General features: G+C 35.9%; 1 pseudogene; it reads left to right on the top strand.

Moving 5' to 3' along the window:
- Nucleotides 1-665: 665 nt before the first annotated feature.
- LOC101551651 (selenoprotein K-like) lies at nt 666-937 on the top strand (annotated as a pseudogene).
- Nucleotides 938-10,720: the final 9,783 nt, after the last annotated feature.

Raw genomic sequence — 10,720 nt, 5'->3', positions numbered from 1 at the left:
TATTCTCTCTCAGAAACTTTGAAGTACATGACATTGAAACACAATTGCTAAGCACAATCACTCTGTTTTGATTAGGCTAGGTCTCCAGAATTAGTTCTACTTGTAAGTTTGTTCCACTTCAGGTGCATTTTCTGAAAAATGGAACCATGTCTTAAGTACATTGTTTGCTTTTATCTTTTCTGCTTGTCAATTTATAAATTCACAAAAATAATAATTGTTTTGAAAGTCGCTATATCTTGTCATCATAGCTTTCTAATGTGTGAGGTCCTAGAAATGGCATAAGGAGACCAAACCTTCTGTCCTTCATAGGAAGGTTTGTCCTATGAAGGACAGAAAAAACTATATTTTAATGCATTAACATATTTTTCATGTGTAGCTATGGAGTTTCCCTTTCTGACACTTTAGCACAGTAAAGACAGTAACTGCACAATACTAGCAGTAATAATCTATGCCAACTCTAACTTTCCCTTTATGGAATAATATTTATTTCCTGAATTAAGTGTCATTTTAATTCAAAAGAAAAGGAAAATCTGCATTGGCAAGTATTAACACAGCCAACACAGAATCAATGGAAATCATTTGCTTTATAATTTTACTTCATGAAGATTATTTTATTTCATTGAAGTAATATTTAATAAACGTACATTGAGGCAGACAGAGACAAGATGCTTTACATCTCTAATGCACAAGTGTTGGACAGCCAGTGTCAGTCTCTTTTGGAGTTTATATTGGGTAACAGATTTCTTCTTGGGAATAGCTAAATTCATGGTTTTGTTTTTCAAGACTGCTTCAGAAATATGTGGAAAGGGAAGAGCCAGAGAAACTTATCTGGTTCCAGATACTGTGATGGAAGAGGTCCACCAAAAATGCTCCTATAAGATTGTAATGAATCAATCATCTGAGAGGTCTCAGTCCTCCTCCAATGGCTGGTGAATGATAAAGGTAAAAATCTGCTCTGAGAAGCAGACAAATGGGCATACATATTCAGAGTACAAGGGAACCATCAGGAATTGAAGGGTCATCCATGCCAGAAAAACAGAAGACTCTACATTTCAATAAGGACTGATCTGTGTCCTTTCAGATGAAGGAGGTCATGGTAGGAATTCTTTCTACAAGGTTCAAGCATGACTGATTAAAAAAAATAGAATAATTTAGTTGCTGTTTTTTTTCTTTTGGGGTCACACCCAGCGATGCTCAGGGGTTACTCCTGGTGCTCTGCTCTCAGGAATTACTCCTGGTGGTGCTTTGGGAAACATATAGAAAGCTGGGGATTGAACCCGGGTCGGCCACATGCAAGGCAAATGCCCTACCCTCTGTACTGTCACTCGGGCCCCTCTATTTCTATATTTTAATGTATTAACATATTTTCATGAGTCTTTTATGTTCTAAAACTGATTTCTCATCTTTATAGAATCAAAGTAAATTGGAAGAAAAGCATGAATGAAATAAATCATCTTAATGAAGTAAAATTATAAAGGAAATGATTTTTATTGTTTCTATGTTAGCTGTGATAATACTTGCATGTGCTGCTCTGAGCAATATTTTTTCTTAATATCAAAAGTGAATCTTCAATCCATCAAAAGAGAAAGCTTAAAATACAAGCTGCAGCAATGTATTCGAATTAGCCCTTTAGATAGTGAAATTATTTTTTGCAACCTTTGGTCTAATTTCATTTTTCAAAAGGATTCATTCAGGGATTTTTTATTTTTGTGTTCTTCAGAAAAATATCAGATAAACATAAAACACATTTTCTATTATCAAAAGGTTAGTGACTTTTTAATTGGCTTGAATTCGTATTCAGGATTTCATCTTAGAACATTATTTCAGCACATTGATATTACTGAAATGTTATCAATATAATGCCTGATATGAAGAAAACTGATTTTCTGATGACTATTTCTGTTATTTTTAAGAATGTTGATATAAGGAATGTTGTATGCATTACATTGGGACTATTTATTTCATCTTTATTTTAATAATATAATTTCTCATTTACTTGTTTTAAATTCTTTATACATTTATATATACACACAGACATCAGTATAATCAATATATTTGCTCCTCAAATATTTTTACCTACTCAGCTATTAAAAACTCCAAGGAAAATTAGGATAATGATTTTTTAAATGACAATAAATATTTCATAAGCAGTATCCTACCCTCATATCATACATTCATTTTATCATAATTTTTAGTTATAAAGGTTTAGTCAAATAAATGCAGAGCAAAATTAACCCACAGTGAAATTCATCAGATTCTTATATAACTTGGTATACGAACATGGTAAGAATAATATTTTTCCTGTCAAAATATGCAGAATTACCTGTTTGCAATCCACAGTTATACATTATAAACAATTTAAACTGTTACTCAAAATAGTTAACTTCTCCCTCCCTGAGGCAGGAAAAAATGAAGCAATATAAATTTATAAATCTCCTTAAGTCAAAATTCTTTCCACCTGTACTAGTTTGGATGCCATTATTCTTTCCAGTTCAGTGGTTCAGAGTACTAAGAATCAGTCATAAGAAATCTAACCACACATACGTCAGAAAATGGAACTGAATTCCAGTATTTTGCATGCTAGCGTAGTACATTTTTTACATGTCTTCCTTTTTTAAAGAAATAATGGCAATGCCTCCTTTAATAATATACCAGTAGACACACTTGATCTTTTATATTTCAATGTATTCTAATATCAAATAAATCATATCTGATATGCATATACAAAGCATATAAATAACACATACAGAGTGAAAAAGCAAAATAATTCCTTGCAATTATTCCTTAAATAAAAGTAATGCTTTTACTTTTTATTCCCATGTTTCTTTTATCTGTACATCAGTATAGAAAATGCCTATAATGGATCCCATCCACTCTCAAAGGACATTCTCAAAAATGCAATTTAACTAAATACATTTTAAAGATCTTTGTAACTTCAACAAAAGTTCGAATTTTGGGAAATATCCATCTAACAGACAGTAAGGAGTTTTGAAGAATTGTATAAGAGCATCATTTTGTTTAGGATAAATGCAGGGCAAAGAAAGCCATTTTTGATTTCTTTTGTCTTTAAGCAGGGTTACTTAAAGGTTATGTATCAGAGGACTTGTGTAGGGCTAGGTAGCCTGTGTAAGAAGAAATGCACTTACAATAGCAGGTAGGGTGATTATCTTGAACATCGCTGACCAGTCTGATCACTGGCCCTGCATGGGGTCTTCTGGACAATGATTCCGGAGCACAAAGCTAGGAGTAAATCTTGCTGGGCATCACTTGGTGTGGTCTTCCAAAGGAATAAAACAAAACAAAATACTGGTTTTCTTTTTCAGTAAAATTGGGAAAATCAGCTAGACATTTATTTAAGTCTCAGTTTGCTAACATTGGATCTAGCATGAGTAATTTCATTTTGGGGCTAATCTGGTTAATTCAGTAGAACTGGAGTTTTGAATTTGTAATAAATTTTGGTAAATTACTGCAGTAAATTATTTTCTGCATGTTTGAATACTTGTTAATAGTCAGAGTAAAGCATATCCCAAACTTAATTTACTTTGAAATTCAGCTTTTAAATGTTTAATTAAAATTTATAGCTGTTATATTAAATTGTAATATTGCTCCTCAGTATGGACAGGATTATTAATAAATTGATATCCAAGGAATGAATAAAATAAAAATTTATTACTTAAAATAGACATATATTTCAATTCATTAGGTGAAATTTGAGAATCTGAAATGATAAAGCCTGATAAGCCTTTAGAAATTATACTATTAAATATATAATTTCTTTTTTTTCTGGCTTTTTGTGTCACACCCAACGATGCTCAGAACTGACTCCTGGATCTGCACTCAGGAATCACTCCTGACAGTGCTCGTGGGACCATATGGTACGCTGGGAATTGAACCCGGGTTGGCCGCATGCAAGGCAAAGGCCCTACCCGCTATACTATCCTTCCAGCCCCAGATTTCTATCTTTAATATTTGTATTCTACTAAAATATACAACTATTTTAACAAAAATTTAATCACTGTATCACTGTCATCCCATTGCTCATCGATTTGCACAAGCGGGCACCAGTAACATCTCCTTTGTGAGATTTGTTGTTACTGTTTTTGGCATATCGAATATGCCACGGTAGCTTGCCAGGCTCTGCCATGTGGGAAGAATACTCTCGGTAGCTGGCCTGTGTGCAAGGCAAATGTTCTACCTTCTGTGTAACAAAAAGTTAATGTTGAATTTAATTAAATTTTTTATTTTAGTCTATTTTAAAGAGAAGTTTTATTTTATGAACTTATTCTTCTGTTTATTAAATTTACTTACTTAATTTTATATTCAGAGAATATGGTCCAATCATACATTTATTTTCTGCCTTATTTTAAAGGAATATGTTTATTTCACAGTTTGGTAATTATGTCACTGATGCTTGTAACTATTTTTCTATATTTATGTACTATAAAAATTCTTTAAGAAGTTAGTTTTGTTGTAAAACGATGTGTAAGAATTGGTGATGAGTACTTCTGAGTATATTTTTTAATAAGTCAACATAACTCAATAATGTACTGACCACACTTGAAAGGACGGCATCAAAATGTAAAATTTCAAGCTTTCAAGTCAAAAAAAAAAAATTTATTTTTTGGCTCCAAAAATTAACTTATTCTAAAAACACTAGTATGTGAGTATGTGAGAATATAATTTTGAGATTTGTCGGTTTTCTGTGTGTGAATTTGAGGTTTCCAAGAGGAAACTCAGGGCCTCACACATGCAAGCCATTATCTCTACTACAAGCTTTATACCCAGACACTATCTTCTTAGATATTCCTCTTACTCGAATGTCATCACCTCCCTCCTTCTCTTCTTCCTCCACCTCCCTTCTCCTCCTCTTCCTCCTCCTTCTCCTCCTCCTCTCCCTCTTCTTCCACCTCCCTCCTCCTTGTCTTTTTCTGCTCCCTCCTTCTCTTCCCCTCCCTCTTCCTCCTCTTCCTCCTCTCCTACCTCTTCCTCCTCCCCCACCTCCTCCTCCTCCTCCTCCTCCTCCCCCACCTCCTCCTCCTCCTCCTCCTCCTCCTCCTCCTCCTCCTCCTCCTCCTTCTCCTCCTCCTCCTTTTCTCCTCCTCCTTCTTCCCTCTTCTTCTTCTTCTTCCCTCTTCTTCTTCTTCTTCTTCTTCTTCTTCTTCTTCTTCTTCTTCTTCTTCTTCTTCTTCTTCTTCTTCTTCTTCTTCTTCTTCTTCTTCTTCTTCTTCTTCTTCTTCTTCTTCTTCTTCTTCTTCTTCTTCTTCTTCTTCTTCTTCTTCTTCTTCTTCTTCTTCTTCTTCTTCTTCTTCTTCTTCTTCTTCTTCTTCTTCTTCTTCTTCTTCTTCTTCTTCTTCTTCTTCATCTTTTCTCCCCTCCTCCTCCCTTCCTTCTCTTCCTCCTACATCTTCCTCTTTGTATCATTCTCCTTCTTCTTCTTTTATATCTTATTCCTCCTCCTATTTCTTTTCCTCCTCTTTCTTTTCATATTATTTCTTTTAAAACATAACCCACTGTCTCACAAGGATAAGTCAAATCACTTGCCCATGAATGAGACTATAAAAAGAGAAAAAACAGGAATAGCAGAATAGCAAAAAAATAAACACTGGATGTTTTGCCATATAAACACATTCTGTAGGTTCTTTACACATTACAGAGTTTATTTTGAGATCACACAAATCATTTATATCAAAGAATTCATACAGGCAACTCCCTAATTAGTGACTTTGTATCTAAGTAATTCCTTAGTCGCTTCAGACTAGGTTCATGTTTTATCTCTAAAGTTCACAGTGCTGATAACCCAGTAAGTACGCAAAAAATTAGATAGGATAGTTGTGTAGAAACCTACTAAGCACAATTAGCAAAAATAATAGCACAGAAGTGTCAGCAAGCAACTAAGAGCTCAGCAAATCCTCAAACAATAACTTTAGTAGCACCTTTGAGATACATGTTGTAACAAACAATATAAGTAAATTATTTTTTGACTATTAAGGGGGAAGGCTTTGGCATGAGTGCATAACTTGGGACATTGGTGCAGAGAAGGACTGATGGTGTTGATTGATGTTGAAATATTGAATGCCTGGAATCACTGTATTATGATCAAGTTTGCAAAGCATGGTGTTTAAATAAAGTTTCAAATAGAAAAAAGGTATGAATGTATAAATGCCCATATATATTCATGGGCATGCATTACAGCAGTATGATAAAACCTAAGCACTTATTCCTACTAGTCTTTACAGATTTCTATATAGCATTAGATTGTTTACATTATTAAAAAAAACCTTATATTAGTAGAACAAAAAATAGAACAAAATTTAAATTAGTAGAAAAAATCGACAATTTAAAAGTGAATATAAATATGTTTATTAGGGAATGAGGAGCTGGAGCGATAGCACAGTGGGTAGGGTCTTTGCCTTACACGTGTCTAACCTGGGTTTGATTCTTCCATCCCTCTCGGAGAGCCTGGCAAGCTACCGAGAGTATCACACCCACATGGCAGAGCCTGGCACGCTATCCATAATGTACTCGATATGCCAAAAACAGTAACAACAAGCCTCACAATGGAGACATTACTGGTGCCCGCTCGAGCAAATCAATGAACAAGGGGATGACAGTGCTATGGTGCAACAGTGCGACAGTGCTCTAGGAAATGATATTGGCAACCTTTTTGGATGCAAAATTCTTACAATTTGTAGAATGATACTCAGTTTTTAATTACTGAATATGGGGAATATCTACTGCCTACTGCTGTTCCTTTGAGTTTTAAATTTTTTATAAACTAATTATGAAAAATAAAAAAAGAATACTGTAGCTAACTGGGATCTGGCAAGAACTAAAAAAAATTGCTTTGATATTCACCAAAAAAAAAAAAATCCAATAAGAGGGTAATTAAGTGAAATTGAATTTTCTGTTTATTTTGTTGTTCTCTAATCCTCTCTTTGAAGTCAGTTTATAACAGGAGTAAGTAGTTGTGAATTATATTCCTCAACAGATTATCATATTGCATACAGCAAAATCCTATCTCTTTCGCCTATGTGGAAATTTAGTGTATACCCAGAACTTCTAAGAGCACTAAAGTTCCTTAGGTTTGTACTGATGCATATATTTGACTCTTCTTTACATACTAGTCAGTTAAACATAGTAAATAAAATTTATCAAAAGCTGAATCTGTATAAAATTAAAGCCTAAGCAACATGTGGTACATAATCTAAAAAAGCAGAATGATATAGTTTGTTACATTATCATAAGAACTAATCTTAAAAATCACTTTATTGTGCACTGCTAAATGCTATATTAACCATTATTACTGAGATACATTATTTTACTGAATGTTATAAAATTATAGTAAGTCACTATAGTGAGTATCTTAGTGATTGCTATGTTAAGCAGTTGCATTATTTTCATTTATAAATCTACTGATATTCTTATAGGTCCTAAATTAAATGGGAAATATATTGGAGTTAAGTGTATGAGTAAAATACTGGATCTCAATCTATCACTAGATTAAAAAAATTCTCCTATCATCTATCAATATATAAATACTTTACCTAAAATAAAAAAAATTCTACCTAAAGAGTTGTGTTCAAAACTCAAAAGAAAGAGAAAATTATTTTTATTAAAACATTTAAAACATGCTCTTTTAAAAACAACAAAAGTGAAGTGTACCTCTGTATTTCTAATTTCTAAGATGAGCTTACTAAGGGTTAGGTCAATTGTTTAGCAATTGAAAATAAGTTAGAGGGTGAGTTGATTCATGAATTATTCCTCTTATTTGACCTTATGACCTGCTGCCTTTGTTTGGATCTCTTGATAAAAACACCCTGAAATGCCTGCCAGTAAATATTAATGCATTTTGCATTAGCTGTATTCAAGTGGAGATTCAGAATCTAGTGATAAGGAGGCCCAGGGCCCCTCCCTTCATTCTTGTCCAACCTGGTCTGCACTTCAATGCAAAGGTCAAGCCTAAGGAGAAGGACTCAGGCCAGATACCTGGGGGTGTTTGGGGGCCTCTAAGGCCACAGCCAGTAGTGCTAGGTAGACAGTGCAGTACTGGGGATGGAACTTGGGTTGGTTGCATGTAAGACATGCTCTTTTACCCTTGTATTCTATCTGGTCCCCAGAATCTTGATTTTTTTTTTTTTTTGGTGCCAAGAGAATGCTTTTCATTATCATTTTTGAGAACTATATTTCATTTGTAACTCCAAAATACCTCTGTGTTAAAAATATCAAACAATGCTTGAATTAATAACACTCAAAAATGTTAACCTGGCCCAAAAGAATACTTTAAATGTTTTAAAATTTAATAAAAACTGGAACCAGAGAGATAGTCTAGCTGGTAGGGTGTTTACTTTGTAATCAGCTGACTGGGATTTGATTCCTGGCATCAAATATGGTCCTCAGAACACTGCCCGGGGGTTCTCTCCCAGGCCAGAACAATGAGTATTTCCTGAGCAAAGCCAGATGTGGACCTACCCCCACAAAAAAGAAAATTATGTTGAGGCTTAAAAGATGTCTCAAAGAGCTAAGTGCATGATTCACAAGCAGAGTCCTGTTTGGTTCCGTTCTCCCCTCCCCTGCATTCGGTTCTCCAAATACCACCAGAAGTAATTCTTGCATAATGCCAGCTATAGTTCACCACTCTACCCTTGCAGAAAGTAAGGAAATCCCTGTTGATTACTTGCAAAAAATATGCTTTTAGTTTTCCTGTTTAAATGTAATCAGACTTCTTTAAGCGGTAAGTAAGAATTTTTTTTTCTTTTTGGGTCACAACTGGCGATGCACAGGGTTTACTCCTCTTAAGAAGTAGTTAAGAGCCCCAGCCGGGGCCGGTGCTCGGCTCCGGCCAGCCGGGTTTCGGCCCGGGTGCCCATGCCTCTGCAGAGCCGGTGGATGTGGAACAAGTGGGAACCAGAGACAGCTTTAGGAATTGGGGTTCCAGTAAGTGCTTGCACCCATGCATGGAGACTGTGAACTAACTTTGGCTACATGCTGTTCCAGGAAGGGAAATGATTCATTTTCAAACTTAAATCTTCGCGGACTTAATTACTATAATACAGAAATTGTAAACCGTGCGGCCACTACCAAGGCCGCGCGACATTTTATCTCTTCATTCTCATCAGTGGAAAACTTATTATCAAATATTTCCCTGTCAATAGAGCTGTATTCTTAGGAGATAAATTCCAACAAAAATAGTGAGTCTGTTTTGAAACTCTAACAACAATAGTGAGTTATGTGTTGAAATCTGAAATGTAATCAAGGTAAAGAGAAAAGGAAGTGAAATTATCACTCACCTACGGGGTGGGTTGGGGGGTGAGGGGTGGGATGTATACTGTTTTTTGTTTGTTTGTTTGTTTTGTTTTTCCTTTTGTTTTTGTTTTTATTGGTGGTGGAATATGGGCACTGGTGAAGGGATGGGTGTTTGCGCATTGTGTAACTGAGATATAAGCCTGAGAACTTTGTAATTTTCCACTTGGTCATTCAATAAAATAAATTTAAAAAAAAAGAAATTAAAAAAAAAGTGGTTAAGAGGACAAAGAACCTCCGGCTCCGGGCACATCTTTTTGATTCCACAGTTCTTCCTGCACTAACATACTCCTCAGAGACCTGAACCCTACACATACACAATAAGAACGCTATTTGGGTATCCCAAAGAGGAATTGAAAGAGCTATGCTTGGAGTATCACGTTTCACTTGAGTGAGAGAAGGAATCCGGAGTTCCGACCTCTGTTGAAGGTCAAGAATCAGGGATGATGGGGCTGAAGGGAGAGCACAGCGGGTAGGGCTTGCACGTGGCTGAACCGGTTTGATTCCCAGCACCGCCAGGAGTAATTCCTGAGTGCTTGAGCCAGGAGTAAGCCCTGTGCATAGCTGGGTGTGACCCAAAATGAAAAAAGAAAGAAAGAAAGAATCAGGGACTCTGTCTCTGTCTCGTTTGCCAAGGCGTCAAAAATCAGATGGGTTGGACACGTAATGCGATTCAGAGACGACTGTTGGACTAGAGCTGTTACCAACTGGATTCCATGGGACGTCAAAAGACCACATGGCCGATCATCAACAAGATGGTCAGACTTCTCTGTCAAAGCCCTGAATGAATGGTTTGAAGCTCTTCCTGTTCCTGGAGCGAGCAGATATCATTGGGCTACATTAGCAAGCAAAAAGGAGGACAAATGGAGACATTTATTGGCGCCCGCTCAAGCAAATGGAAGATCAAAGGGATGACAAGTGATGCAAGTGATATATCCCATTATGATGATGTGTCAGAAACCATAATGTCCAGATGGAAATAGAGAGAGAGAAGAGAGAGAAAGAGAGAGAGAGAGAGCGAGAAAAAGAAAAGTGACTGCCACAGCAGACTAGGGTGAGACTGGAGGAAGGAAACTGGGGACATTGGTGGTGGGAAATATATACTGGTGAAGGGACGGGTGTTGGAGCATTGTATGACTGAAACTCAATCATGAGCAACTTTGTAACTGTATCTCCCAGTGATTTAATAAAATTTTTAAAAAATTTAAAAAGAAAGATCTTAACACACACACACGCATGCATGCACACAGGTACATGTATGAACATACATTCATCCTTCCAACCTGGAACAATAAAGTCTCCAAAACTCTATTCAAATCAAGCATCAGACTTATTGGCCATCTCTGTTATACAAGGAGGTCGAAACATCTCGGTAGAGGACATTCCAGCCTCGTTTTGATTCCCTTGTCGGGAAGGACCA

Source organism: Sorex araneus, chromosome 2 (assembly GCF_027595985.1).
Source record: "Sorex araneus isolate mSorAra2 chromosome 2, mSorAra2.pri, whole genome shotgun sequence".
Lineage (NCBI taxonomy): Eukaryota > Metazoa > Chordata > Mammalia > Eulipotyphla > Soricidae > Sorex > Sorex araneus.
Note: the sequence above shows the minus strand (reverse complement) of the source record. Positions and strands in the feature narration are given on the sequence as shown.